This window comes from Tupaia chinensis, unplaced genomic scaffold, assembly GCF_000334495.1.
Source record: "Tupaia chinensis unplaced genomic scaffold, TupChi_1.0 Scaffold000493_1, whole genome shotgun sequence".
Taxonomy (NCBI): domain Eukaryota; kingdom Metazoa; phylum Chordata; class Mammalia; order Scandentia; family Tupaiidae; genus Tupaia; species Tupaia belangeri.
Window position 1 is genome coordinate 1969249 of NW_006160005.1, and position 13619 is coordinate 1982867.

At 40.7% G+C, this 13619-nt stretch overlaps 1 protein-coding gene across 1 annotated transcript in view; it reads left to right on the forward strand.

The window, feature by feature from the left end:
- The window catches only part of GLP2R (glucagon like peptide 2 receptor), a 71925-nt gene that overhangs the window by 16294 nt on the left and 42012 nt on the right, over window positions 1–13619 (forward strand). The gene's annotated exons all lie outside the window — the stretch shown is intronic.

Here is a 13619-nt window from a genome sequence, read left to right on the forward strand (position 1 = left end):
ACCCAGCTGCTAGGTACATGAGTGTACCTGCCAAAAATCCCCAAAGAAGAAATAGAGGAGAAGGGGTTATAGTGTGACCATGCCACCATGGCAGGGGTTATAGTGTCACCATGCCACCATGGCAGGTGCTTTCTCATTTTCCCTCTCCCTCTCTTTCTCTCCCCAGGTAGCTCACATGCTCTCTGGCAGAATAAAACAAAACAAAACAAAACAAAACAAAACAAAACAAAACAAAAACAACAAAACAAAACAAAAACTTATTAAGGGTCTAGGGGAATGACAGCCTGACTTCATATTCAGACCCTTCACTTCCTGGCTATGACTCTGGGCTGATTTTGTCTCGCTGTGCTGCTGCTTCCTTATCCATCTGATGGGACTCACATTTGCTGCATATAATTGTTGTGAGGATTTAGAGTCAATAATCAGTGTCTTAGGATAAAGTCTGACATGAGGAAATCATGCTCTAAGCTGGAGTTTCTGCTCTATCAGCAGCATCCTGCAGAGGGACTGGCTGTCAAACCCTCATGGCTTCTCAGTCAATGTCTCTTGGGTGAACAAACCCACTCTTCAGTCTTCTCTCCACCTGTGTTCTTTCCAGGACCCTATTCTGCCCTCCCTTCAGACATGGAACCTCTCTACTTTCTTGTTGGGCTCTTGGTCTTCTTTTTAAAGACCTCCTGTTCTACAAACCCTGCCCATCTTCCTTCAAAGCAAAGTACAAGACACAGCACAGAACAGATCTTGGCAAATCAGACAGATATCAAGGGACAGATATCTTGGTTTCTTCCATCCTGATGGTCAGGCCCTAAACATTAATGAAGCACCTACTATGTGCTAGGTTTTTCACCAAGTACCAGGAGTACACAGTGAATGAGACACAGATAATGCCTTCAAGGGGCCAAGAGTCTCATGGTGCAAAGAGACAGAGTGATCACTGCAAGGACACAGGGGTAGGGTAGCCAGGGTCCCAGAAGAGGGGGAAGTGACAATATTGGTCCTCCTCAAGCAGAGTCCTGAAGGATAGAAGGAGATTGCCAGGAAAAGAGAGAGAGCAAGAAAGGGCACACCCCAAGTTGAAGAGCACATGGGACTTTGGGACAACTCTGAGTGTTGCTGCTGTAGGTGTGGCAGGACTTGAGGAGGAAACACAGATGAAGGGGAGACCTCAGGAGAGGTTGGGTGGTGAAGGCCTCCCGAGCCCTGGTAAGGACTTAGGACTGGGCACAGCGAAGCAGGAGAGAGACATAACTCAGAACAGGCATTGAAAGGATTGACAGAAACAAGAGTGAGGGGGGATTTGCAGGTTTCCCAGGAGGGAAATGGGAGGACCAGGTCCCAGGGGCTTGGGAGGATAGAGTCAAGGGCATGTCAGGTTTTTGCTTGGACCTATGAGATTTGGACATGCCCTCACTGAGGTGGGAGACACAGGAAGAGGTCTTGCCCTTTTGATCTCTACTGGATTCTAGATATTTTACCCTCCAATTCCTTGCCCTAACTTGAGCCAGCAAGCTCTACTCCCTACACCCAAATCATGGCTAACTTCTTTCATAATTTAATAAGAATTTGAAATTCATGGGCTTCTTATTTTTATATTTTCCCATCAGATACTAAAGACATTTTAATCATTTAAAATTTGGGAAGAGGGGAAGGCAAAGAGTTCCGTCATAGAAACACCATCCATGTGGCTTGAGCTGTCTCTCTCCAGGTGTCCATAAGATGGGATGGAGGGACCAGCATATGGCATAATGGTTATGTCGCTGGACTCCCACATAGTCCACCATGGTTTGAGTCCCAGACCCAGTGGCTTAAAACTCATGCTGGGTGTGTGTACATGTGTGCACAAGATCCTGAGGAAAAAAAATGGAAGAGAAGGGATTGTGGTGTGTCCATCTCCCCTGGGGGGTGAGCTCTCCCTTTCTGTCTCTCTGGTGAGCACATGTGCCCTGTAGCAAAAATCTAAAAAAAAAAAGATCGGGTGGACAAGGCCACCTTTGCATGGCCAAGTTCCGAGGCTGATGAGGGCAGTGGGTGTGGAGTGATTGGTGCCCATCCTGGCACCCACCGGCACTTTGTGGTTATGATGACTGCATTACTTTCAGAATGCCTCCCTTGGTCCTCTACAAAACAGTTCCTCCTCGGCCTCTCTCTGGTTTACTCCTAGGGCTTGTCTGTTGGTCACTGCGAGTTTTTGGTGTCTGTGATGGCGACCTTTCTGCACTGGCTATTTTGTTGTTTTTGTGTGTGTGCATATGTAAGATATCTATATATCTATGTTATATAATATTAGGTAATTATTAATATATTATTTAATCTATTATATTAATATATACCATATATAGATATCTATATTTATATATCTATATTATATAATATAGATATATAGATACAGGTATATATATATATATATATATATTATATATATATATACACACACACACACACACACACACACACACACATATATATATAAAACCTCAAATTTTATGGAAAAATGAAATTAAATATGAATTGGGATCAGCCCATAACCTGTGACTAAAGGCACTGGATCCCACTTGGTTCAAATTCTGGACCCAGTAGCTTGAGAAACATACCAGGCATGTTTGATTTCATGCCCAAAATCCTGAAAGGAGGGAGAAATGGAGGAGGAAGAATTTCTGGCATGACCATTCTTCCTGGTGTGTGTGTGGGTGCTTTGTCTTCTCTCTCTCACTGTTTCTCTGTCTTACACTGTTGAGCACATGAACCCAATGACAACAACAACAAAAAAGTACAAACAAGCACTGGTTTATTTTGGTGCAGATTTAAAAAAAATCCACGTACAGTTTTTTTTGTAATATATGTTTTCCATCATTTTTTTGAAGATACTTCATCGATCTTTCTGCCTCTGTCTCCCCAGTAGCTGAGACCACAAGCTTTTTAATGTAACATTTTATTTGACCTTCAAAACTCAAAGACCTAGTTTTCTGTTAAGTATTGCTTTAAGAATTATTTTATTTAACTTTATTTATTTCATTTATTTATTTATTTTAATTTGACCAGAGAGGGAAAATGAGAAAGCAAGCCACCTGGTCCAGGACTCGAACTGAGGTCAGCCATGCAAAAGAACAACATCCTTAACCACCATGCCACCTGCTGGCCCTCTGTTAGGTTATTAAGATCAGTTTATATATGGGATCTTCAAAAAGTTCATGAAAATGTGTATTATAAAGCAACTGTGCAGATTTTAAAAGTTTTTGCACCATAATAAACTCATATTTTAATTCAATTTTTCCATAAGTCTTCTGACATTCCTTCATGTAACTTATTATTCTACTTATAAATCCAGTGAGTTTTGAGACTTTAAATGAAGTCTTTGATGAACTTTTCTTGCCATTTACAAACAAACAAATGTTTTAAAATACACTTTCATATGTTAGGCTACATTAGTGCCTTTAAAATATGCTTTAAATCTTTAAGTTTTTTTTTTTTTGGAGAGGTTTTTGCTATAGGGTGCGTGCGCTCTCCAGACAGAGAGAGACAGAGAGACAGAAAGCAAGAAATCAGCCCCCAGGGGGGAGGACCATGCCGCAATCCATTCTACTCCATTCTCCTCTTGGGATCTTGGGCAAGCACGCACACGCACCCGGTGTGAGTTTAAGCTGCCGGGTCTGGGACTCAAACCGCGGTCGACTACGTGGGAGTCCAGCGACATAGCCATTATGCTAATCACTGGTCCCTTTAAGTATTTTTTTAGAGAGATTTTTGCTATAGAGAGCATGTGCGGACAGACAGAGACAGAGAGACAGAAAGCAAGAAATCACCCCTTGGAGGGATGGTCACACTGCAATCCCTTCTCCTCCATTCTCTTTTGGGTATGCACACACAATAGCCTAGTGTGAGTTTCAAGCCACCGGGTCTGGGACTCGAACTGTGGTCAGTTATGTGGGAGTCCAGTGGTGTAACCAGTACACCATCTGCTGGTCTTGATACTTTATTTTAAATATATGTTATAATAAGCAACTCTTCCTTAATTCCTAAAACAATTCTAGTTCTTTGAATTCATAAGGGTTATGTCTTACTTAAGTTTTCTGAATATGTCAATACTGTTTTTGTTAATTTTCCAATTAAAATTTAAAGTCTAAAATCAAGCACTTATTGACATATTTTATAATGGAATCATAACATTAATCTACTAGATCCTCTAATATGCTGTATTCTCTAAATAGTAATACGAGTTACACACAAATTCTGTAAGTAATTTAAAAACCCTCTGTATGGGGAATGGCTGGAAGAATATATGTGTGATGAGGCCCCGTAGTTTAATGGTATAATATAGGTGATAGATATACCAATGTTCTTTACCAAATTCCTTCTGTATGTTTAACATACGTGTTTTTAAAAATCCTATATCTGAAGTTAACACAAAATTATTATTATAATAAATGTAATTATTTGAGTAATTCATGCCAAAGTTAAAACAGAAAATCCTTCACACTAAGGATACAAACTGGCCCAAGAAAGTATGGGTTTCTATCTCAGGGGACACATACTTTTTTTTGTTTGTAGACCCCAAAGATTTGTTTTGTCTGGTTATCAATATAGTGGTGTGGGTATGCTAGTAAATGTAAACAACAAACTCCCTGCTTCAACATCCCCCAAAAGAAACACTTCAATCTGTAACATTTGCCAATTTCTGTGGTGTAAATATTTTTACCACAGCCAGTGTGAAGCTACCAATATGATATCACTGAATGTAGAGAAAGGGAGAGAGCTGCAATAGCTCGCCACTACATGCAGATACAAGATCATAAACAATTTTAATGGAATTGAATGCGGACATGTAGAAAAATAAGTAGGAAGCAATGAGTTTGAGTACTTATTATTTTTTATTACAATTTATTTCCTTGTAAATTTATGTAGTTTTTAATAATGCTTGTGGTTTATTAACTCGCTTACTGAAAATTTGCCAACTCACTCTCACAAGCCTGTGTGATCACATTACTGGATCTTTTAGAGTGATTTATTTATTTATTTTTTAGACAGGTTTTTGCCATAGGGCATGTGCGCTCACCAGAAAGATAGAGACAGACAGAGAGACAGAAAGCGAGAAATCACCCCCTAGGGAGGATGGCCACACTGCAACCCCTTCTCCTTCATTTTCCTGTTGGGATCTTGGGTATGCACGCACACGCGCCCAGTGTGAGTTTAAGCCACTGGGTCCAGAACTCAAGCCACGGTTGACTACATGGGAGTCCAGTGACAACAAACTCCCTGCTTCAACATCCCCCAAAAGAAACACTTCAATCTGTAACATTTGCCAATTTCTGTGGTGTAAATATTTTTACCACAGCCAGTGTGAAGCTACCAATATGATATCACTGAATGTAGAGAAAGGGAGAGAGCTGCAATAGCTCGCCACTACATGCAGATACAAGATCATAAACAATTTTAATGGAATTGAATGCGGACATGTAGAAAAATAAGTAGGAAGCAATGAGTTTGAGTACTTATTATTTTTTATTACAATTTATTTCCTTGTAAATTTATGTAGTTTTTAATAATGCTTGTGGTTTATTAACTCGCTTACTGAAAATTTGCCAACTCACTCTCACAAGCCTGTGTGATCACATTACTGGATCTTTTAGAGTGATTTATTTATTTATTTTTTAGACAGGTTTTTGCCATAGGGCATGTGCGCTCACCAGAAAGATAGAGACAGACAGAGAGACAGAAAGCGAGAAATCACCCCCTAGGGAGGATGGCCACACTGCAACCCCTTCTCCTTCATTTTCCTGTTGGGATCTTGGGTATGCACGCACACGCGCCCAGTGTGAGTTTAAGCCACTGGGTCCAGAACTCAAGCCACGGTTGACTACATGGGAGTCCAGTGACATAGCCATTATGCCATCTGCTGATCCCCTAGAGTGATTTTTTAATTTTTTTTCATTCACACCAACATGTTGATCCTCAAGTTCATGCCCTTTCAAAGGCATTGATGTTCCCCAGGTGTAAGATGTTTCATTATTTAATTATTTGGTCTGACTGGAATCCATCCTGGTTGTAGCTCACGTCCTTTAGAGCCTACTAGAAACTGCACATTCTTGGCTTTCTTACGTCTGCCTCCCCTTCCTGTTACTTACGAAGGGCATTCCACAGGGACCTCCACATTCACAGGTTTATCTTTCTAAACCACTTTAATTTTATATCTTATTTTTTTTTAAGGTTCATGTCTTTGTTTCATGAGAGAAAGAGACAGGAAGAACCAGAGAGAAAGAGAGAGAGAGGCACGCCCAGCAGAGCCTTTGTCATGATCCGTCCCCACCTCCAGCCTGCCAGGATGATGGACACGTGCCTACCTGGCGTGTACAGGGAGACTTGACACTCAATCTCAAGGCCTTCTTAGATGGCTTCAACATTGTGGAATGTTTATGATTGCCGGGCCACCATGGCTGGCATCTTAACTGTTATCACCTGATTAGAGTTGACAGGATTCTGTGTTCCTTATGCGGTTTTACTGTGCGATAGGTCACACTTCTTAAGGGGATCAAAAAATGACTCCGGTGGTTGGATTGGATTCAGTTTATCTCAAGAATTTGTCTGACTTCCGTTACATGTTTCTCCTTCTTTTGGTTGGAAAAAAAAGACAACAGAAAAATAATATTGGGCCAGGCAGTGATATGGTGGTAAAGGTGTCTAGATTTTATGGGGCCAACTGCACGGTTGAGTCCCTGACTTGGTGGCACAAAAAACACACTGGGCACAAATGTGGGCATGCCCAAGATTCCAAGAGGAGAATGGAGGAGAAGGGATTCTGGTATGGCCATCCCTCCAGGAGTCGGGGAGGCTGCTTTCTTACTTCTCTCTCTCCTTTTCTCTCTCTCTCTCTCTCTCTCTCTCTCTCTCTCTCTCTCTTTCTCTCTCTCACACACACACCTCTGGCAAGCATACATGCTCTAAAACAAATTTTCAAAAAGTTAAAAAAAGGAAAATAATATTTATATAAAAATTCAATGAAATCCATACTTCAGAGTACACGAGTAAAGTTAAATTTGGAACACAACCATGTCAATTCATTTATGGGTTGTCTATGGCTGGTTTCATGCCAAAGAGCAGGACTGAGGATTTACAGTGGGCATGATCTTGCCCATAGGACCTCAGATATTAACTAACTGGCTCTGTATTGAAAATATTTGACCTCCGTTTTAGGCCATTAAAATTCCTGCCCAGGATCAGAGCCACCAACCTTCTTCCAGTAATCCCATTACAGGAGCTCTCTTATCTGTTAAATAATGAGTGAATGTTATTCCTTAGTCAACCTGTTGAACTTTTACTGTGTGCGGGGCTCCCAGCTAGGTGTTTTCATCCATTATCTCATTTAATCTTCACAATCCAGTTCGGTAGATAATGTCATGATGTCCATTTTGTAGATGAGAATGAAGCTCGGGGAGATGAACTAACTTGCTAAAGTCACTCTTAGCAAATGCCTGAGCTGGGACTCAAACCCCAAACCCTCTAATGCCAAAGTTAACTACGGTGTGTGCCATCATGATTCCTAAGCCTTTCTTGCCATTATGGATATTTGCCACTAGTACTTTCTCTCTGAGTAAAGAGTAAATTCAACTCGCTGTCTTCAATTCAGGCTGATATTCCCTAGACAAGGTGGCTTGTACCACAGAAATTTATTTCTCACTGTTCTGGAGGCTGGGAAGTCTCAGATCAGGGAGTTCGATGAGTGCCTGCTTTGTGCCACGCAGATGGGCTGTCTTCTCATTCTGTCCTCGTATCTTAATTCTAACTGAATTGAGCAAATTGTCCATATTTCTTATCTTCCCACCTGGACTGTAAGCTGCTTGAGAACAATGACAAAATGGTAGTCATATTTAACCACCACCCCCTATTTAACTACTGTATGTACAGTAGCCTTTACATACGGGAGATACTTAATAAATGTGGAAGGAATGGCTTTATCATTCTGAGTCAGCTGGTCTCAGGTGGGGCTTAGGCACCACTTCCGGTTCTAAAATCCTTGGGGTGATTCCAATGTGCAGCTGAGGAGCTCATCAGTAGGTGTAAACCAGGCTTACGTTTGCCATGGCGCCATCCCCAAGTTACCTACTGGGAACAGCAAAATGAGATTTGAAAACACTTTCGAAGACAGGAAGCAGAGATTGCCCTCCTAGCAAAGTGAGGACAGGACTTCCCCTCCTCCTGCAAACGGCTGTTGTTCCAAGAATTCAGATACTTAAACAAAAAACAACTTCTAACCATGTTTACCTGTGTTTCTAATAAAGGGTTGAAATGTTGTCCAAAAAAGGCCAGTGTTAGTAAATCTTTGCCCTTCAGAGATTTGGAAAGCAAAATATGTTTTATTCTTCTAACTAACAACACACGGTGGTGGGGTGGGGGGGTCCTTATATATGCTAAGTGGCACTTTTATAGGAGATTTTGTGTGTGTGTGTGTGTGTGTGTATGCACAAGCACTCACAAATATGTTTAGTATGTTTAGATTCTTTAGTCTGAAGTTGTGGTTAGGGCCAGCTGGTGGCACAGTGGTCAAGGCTCACTTCCTTTAGAGCTGGGTCCCACATGACTGACTGTACAATTTGAGCCCTGGACCTGGTAGCTTGGAAGACACGCTTGTGCGTGCCCAAAATCCTGAGAGGAGAATGGAGGAGAAGGGATTGTGATGTGGCCATTCCCCCAGGACGTGCTCCTCTTTATCCTGGTGAGTGCACACACTCTATAGCAAATTTTAAAAAGAAAGAGAGAAAGAAGGAAGGAAAGATAACAGGAAAAAGAAGAAAGAACAAAAAGAAATTCTGTTTAGTAATCTAGAAGTAAATTGTTATTTTTGCCTTACTTCAAGCTATTTCCTTGTCCTTAAAAGCGAAATATGCTCTCCAGTCTTATATCCAGAATTTAAATTACAGACACACACACACACACACACACACACACACACACACACACATTTTAATTGATATGCACACTCTCCAGAGAAAGAGAGAGAGAGAGAGAGAAAGCAACCCCCCCCCCCCCCACACACACACATTAGGGCATTGTCCCTTCTCCAACCTGTCAGGAGTTGGGGCATGTATGTCCATGCACCTGGCATGTTTTTCAAGCTGTTGGGACTGGAATTCAAAGCATGTGAGATTCTGCTCCCTCAATCATTAGGCTAGGGGGCTTGATTAATCATAATCATAAACATAATCATATACATCTATGTTTGCTTGCTTGCTATATATATATATATGTGCACACACATATACACACATATATGTAAACACACACACATATATATTACAATTATCCCTCAGTATCCTCAGAGGACTGATTCCAGGACCTCTGTAGAGACCAAAACCCATGTATGCTCAAATCCCTTACACGAAATGACAAAGTATTTGTATCTCATCTATGTACATCCTGCTGTTTACTTTAAATTATCTCTACATCCCTTACAATGCTTAATACAAAGCAAACGCTGTGTAAATAGTTATGCTATATTGTTTTCTTATTTGTATTATTTTTTATTATAATTTTTCTTGTTTTTTTTTTCCCCAAATATTTTCCATCAAAAAGTTGGTTGACTCTGAAGATATGGAGGCTCCACTGTATATCATTTTAATACACATAGTATATAATTTTATTCAATTATATTTTTAAAGATATATATTTATTTCATTAGAAAGAAAGAGGACTCTGGGACCAGCAGTTAGAGTAATGGCTATGTTGCTGGACTCTCATGTAGCCGACCGCGGTTTGAGTCCCAGACCCGGTGGCTTAAACTCACGCTGGGTGTGTGTGCGTGTGTGCCCAAGATCCCGAGAGGAGAATGGAGGAGAAGGGATTGTGGTGTGGCTATCCCCCCTGAGGGGTGATTTCTCGCTTTCTGTCTCTCTGTCTCTCTCTGTCTGTCTGGTGAGCGCACGCGCCCTATGAAAACCTCTCAAAAAAAAAAAAAAAAGAAAGAAAGAAAGAAAGAAAGGAAGGAAGAAAGAGGACTCCAACAGGGTCTCGCCAGCCCAAGACCCTCCCTGAGCCTCCCAACATCCTGTGTCAGGGAAATACCTTCACCTTGGCATGCCCAGTGTGCTCAGGTTGACCAGCAACTGAACTCCAGACCTTCCTATATGGGTCCAGCATCATGCAGTGGAGCCCCATGTGAGTACCACCAGAGCTGAGTCCAGTATGTAATTTCGGTGCTAATTTTTAATTTTTAATATACAATCATGAGCTACTTAAATGACATTTCATCCAGTGATAGACCACATAAATGATGATTAAGCAATAGGTTATATTTTGAAATAAACATAGAGGAATTAAAAGAATAATGGTATTTTCTGGAGACCAGCAGTTATCATAATGGCTATGTTGCTGGACTCCCACATAGTCGACCGTGGTTCGCATCCCTGACCCAGTGGCTTAAAACTCATGCCGGGCACGTGTGCGTGCATGCCCAAGATCCCGAGAGGAGAATGGAGAAGAAAGGATTGTGGCGTGGCCATCCCCCCCGGGGGGTAATTTCTCACTTTCTGTCTCTCTTTCTTTGTCTGTCTGGCGTGTGCACGCACCCTATAGCAAAAACAAACAAACAAACAAAAACCAACTTCACACACACACACACACGCACAAAAGAATAATGGTATTTTCAAAAGAACTCGTATGTCCACTCTCTAGATTCAAAACTTATTAACATTTTCCACATTTGCTTTGTCTCTCTTTCTGAAATATTTGAAAATAATTTGCAGACATCATGAGATCTCATCCATAAATATTCATCAAATATCTCCAAATATTTAGAATAGTATTAAACATAATTGCATTACCATTTTCCCAACTAAGTAAAATTAACATGGAGTTCATCTTGTAATCTCACCCATAGTCAAATTTCCATCAGATTTTGTAGCTGTTCTGCTCTGGGTTAGGATATAATCCAGGTTCATCTATTTTATTAAGTTTTATATTTCTATAGTGTCTTTTTTGGGGGAGATGGGGAGCGGTTTTTGCCATAAGGCACATGTTCTTGCCAGAAAGACAGAGATTGACAGAGAGACAGAAAGCGAGAAATCACCCCCCAGGGGGGATGACCATGCCACAATCCCTTCTCCTCCATTCTCCTCTCGGGATCTTGGGCACACACGCACACACACCCAGCGTGAGTTTAAGCCACCGGGTCCGGGACTTAAACCGCGGTCGACTACATGGGAGTCCAATGACATAGCCATTACGCCAACTGCTGGTCCCACCATAGTGTCTTTTAATCTAGAACAGTCCTTGCTACTCTTTTTTCCCAATGGCATTGGCTTTTTTGAAGAGACAAGAAGATTTTTGTAGAATGCCCCACAATCTGGGTTTGTTTGTGTCCTTGGGTTGTCATTTAACTCACTCCTCCATCCTCTGTGTTTCCCTGGAAGTGATGTTTAGAGGTGTGATGAGATGCAGGCCTCCTTTGAGGCACTTTGTTAGGTGCTATGTGCCTTGCATAGCATCACGCCTGTAGACGCCTGTAGCAGGTGTCGCACTGTAATGATGTAACGATGATCACTCGGTCAAGGCAGAGACAGCCAGGTCTCTGTGTGATAGGTACACTACCCCTTTTGCATTTGTTAAGTAATTGGTGGGTTGATATGTAGGTGGGTACCGTGTGCTTATCCTGTTCTCTTGCAAATATTTACGTGTTTTAACCTTCATTGAAGATGTTCGCAGGAATCAGCACGTTCTTTCATTCTCTCTGCAGTTATTAGCTGTCACTCTCCTGCAAAGAAGACTCTCTTTCCCAAACAGATTGTTTGACTTGATAACACTCACTTTAGGATGTTCAAGTTTTCTGAAATTAGCTAGTGCAATCCCTTCAAATTAGTTATTGTGTCTCTTTGTTATTATATAATTCCATTAGTCTTTGAGCACTTTCTTATTTTTTAGCACAATGAAGTGTTCCAATTTTTGTCTTGTCATTTTCCTGGAATTAGTCGCTTCTTCAAGGAGTCTTGGATTAAATAGAAGAATGGTATTAAAAAACCAGACCTAAGTGCTTGGTGCACTCTATATATATATATATATTATTGTATTTAACTTTATTTATTTTAATTTTGACCAGAGAGGGACAGAGTGAGAGGGAAATCGTGGGAAAGTGAGAAAGGAAGCCTCCAGGTCTGGGACTTGAACCATGGTCGGCCATGTGGGAGTCCAGTGCCCTTAACCACCACACTCCCTGCCAGCCCCAAATATATTTTTTTAAATCAAGATTTCATATTGATAATTCTGAATCTGATTTAACATTAGGATTGTTGCTTACCTTCTTTTATTTTGTATTTATGTGTCTTTCTTCTTTCAGTAAAAGTTTTTCTTTCTAGTAATATTGTCATGATTTTTATTTACCTTTTTCTACAGTACATGTAAGATAGTTGGAAAGTTAAGATATTCAAGTTGTCACTGAAAAGATAATCTTACCTGGTAGGTTTTTGAATTGTTTTGCAGCTTTTTGTCCTTAAGTTATACACCAAACAAAGAGTGCTGTACTCATAACTGTTTGAAACAATTCTTTTCTCCACATGGATATTAATGAATATTCCATCTTATTCCTTTGTTTCTATTAGTGAAAAGAGTTTACGTTTTTGCTTTTTACCAATATTTAAAAAGTTTATTTATTCATGATAGAACACATGTGTGTTCTATATGTCGCTATACATGTGACAGTGACAATGAGAGAGAGATGAGCACCCTTGTGGGGTCTGGTCATGCTGTGATCCCCTTCATTCAGTCTGCTACCTCGCCTGTCAGATCTTGGACACTCATGCGCACGCCCAGTTGGAAAAATGAAAAGTTTATAAAGTAAAATATTGGGTTCTTGGAAAAGTTATGACATCTTTTTCTATGCAAAAGTGCATCATGACTTTTCTGACAACTCAATAGTGACCATCAGCTAAGATTAATTTATTGTTGAGGAAACAAAAGTGCATTTTTATAAATTAAGTGTAGTCTCAGCGAGTCGTGTTTATAAACCTCTAAGCCTTCACACTCATTCACCTCTCACTGTCTGACTCACCCGGTGCAACTTCAGTCCTACAAGCTCTATTTGTGGTAAGCACCCTATACCACTTTTATCTGTTATACTATATTTTTATTATACCTTTTCTATGATTAGATATATTTAGATACATAAATAATTACACTGAGTTTCAACTGCCTGTAATATTCAGTACAGTAACACGTTGTACAGGTTGGTGGCCTAGGAGCAATAGGCTACACTATATAACCTAGGTGTGTGGGAGGCTAGACCAGCTGGGTTTGTGCAAGTACACTCTCATTTTCACATAATGACCAAATCATTCAATGATGTGTTTCTTAGAATGTATTTTCCCTTGTAAGCAATGGATGTCTGTATATGCATTTCTTTGCTGGTTCTGTGGTTCCTGGAGCTCACTTTGTTTGCTGAAACGCAGGATAGAATTGTCAGAAACTTGATTACCCCTGGAAGTAACCTTTAACCAATGACTGGCAGGGGCTAGTGCATAGATACCTCAGCTCTCTTGGCCCTGGGGTGGAATCCTGAGGGTTTTAAGATTTCCCCAAGGAGATTGAGCACCATATTCCCACCAGGGTAATTGGCTTGATAATTTACCCTTCATTTGTTCAAT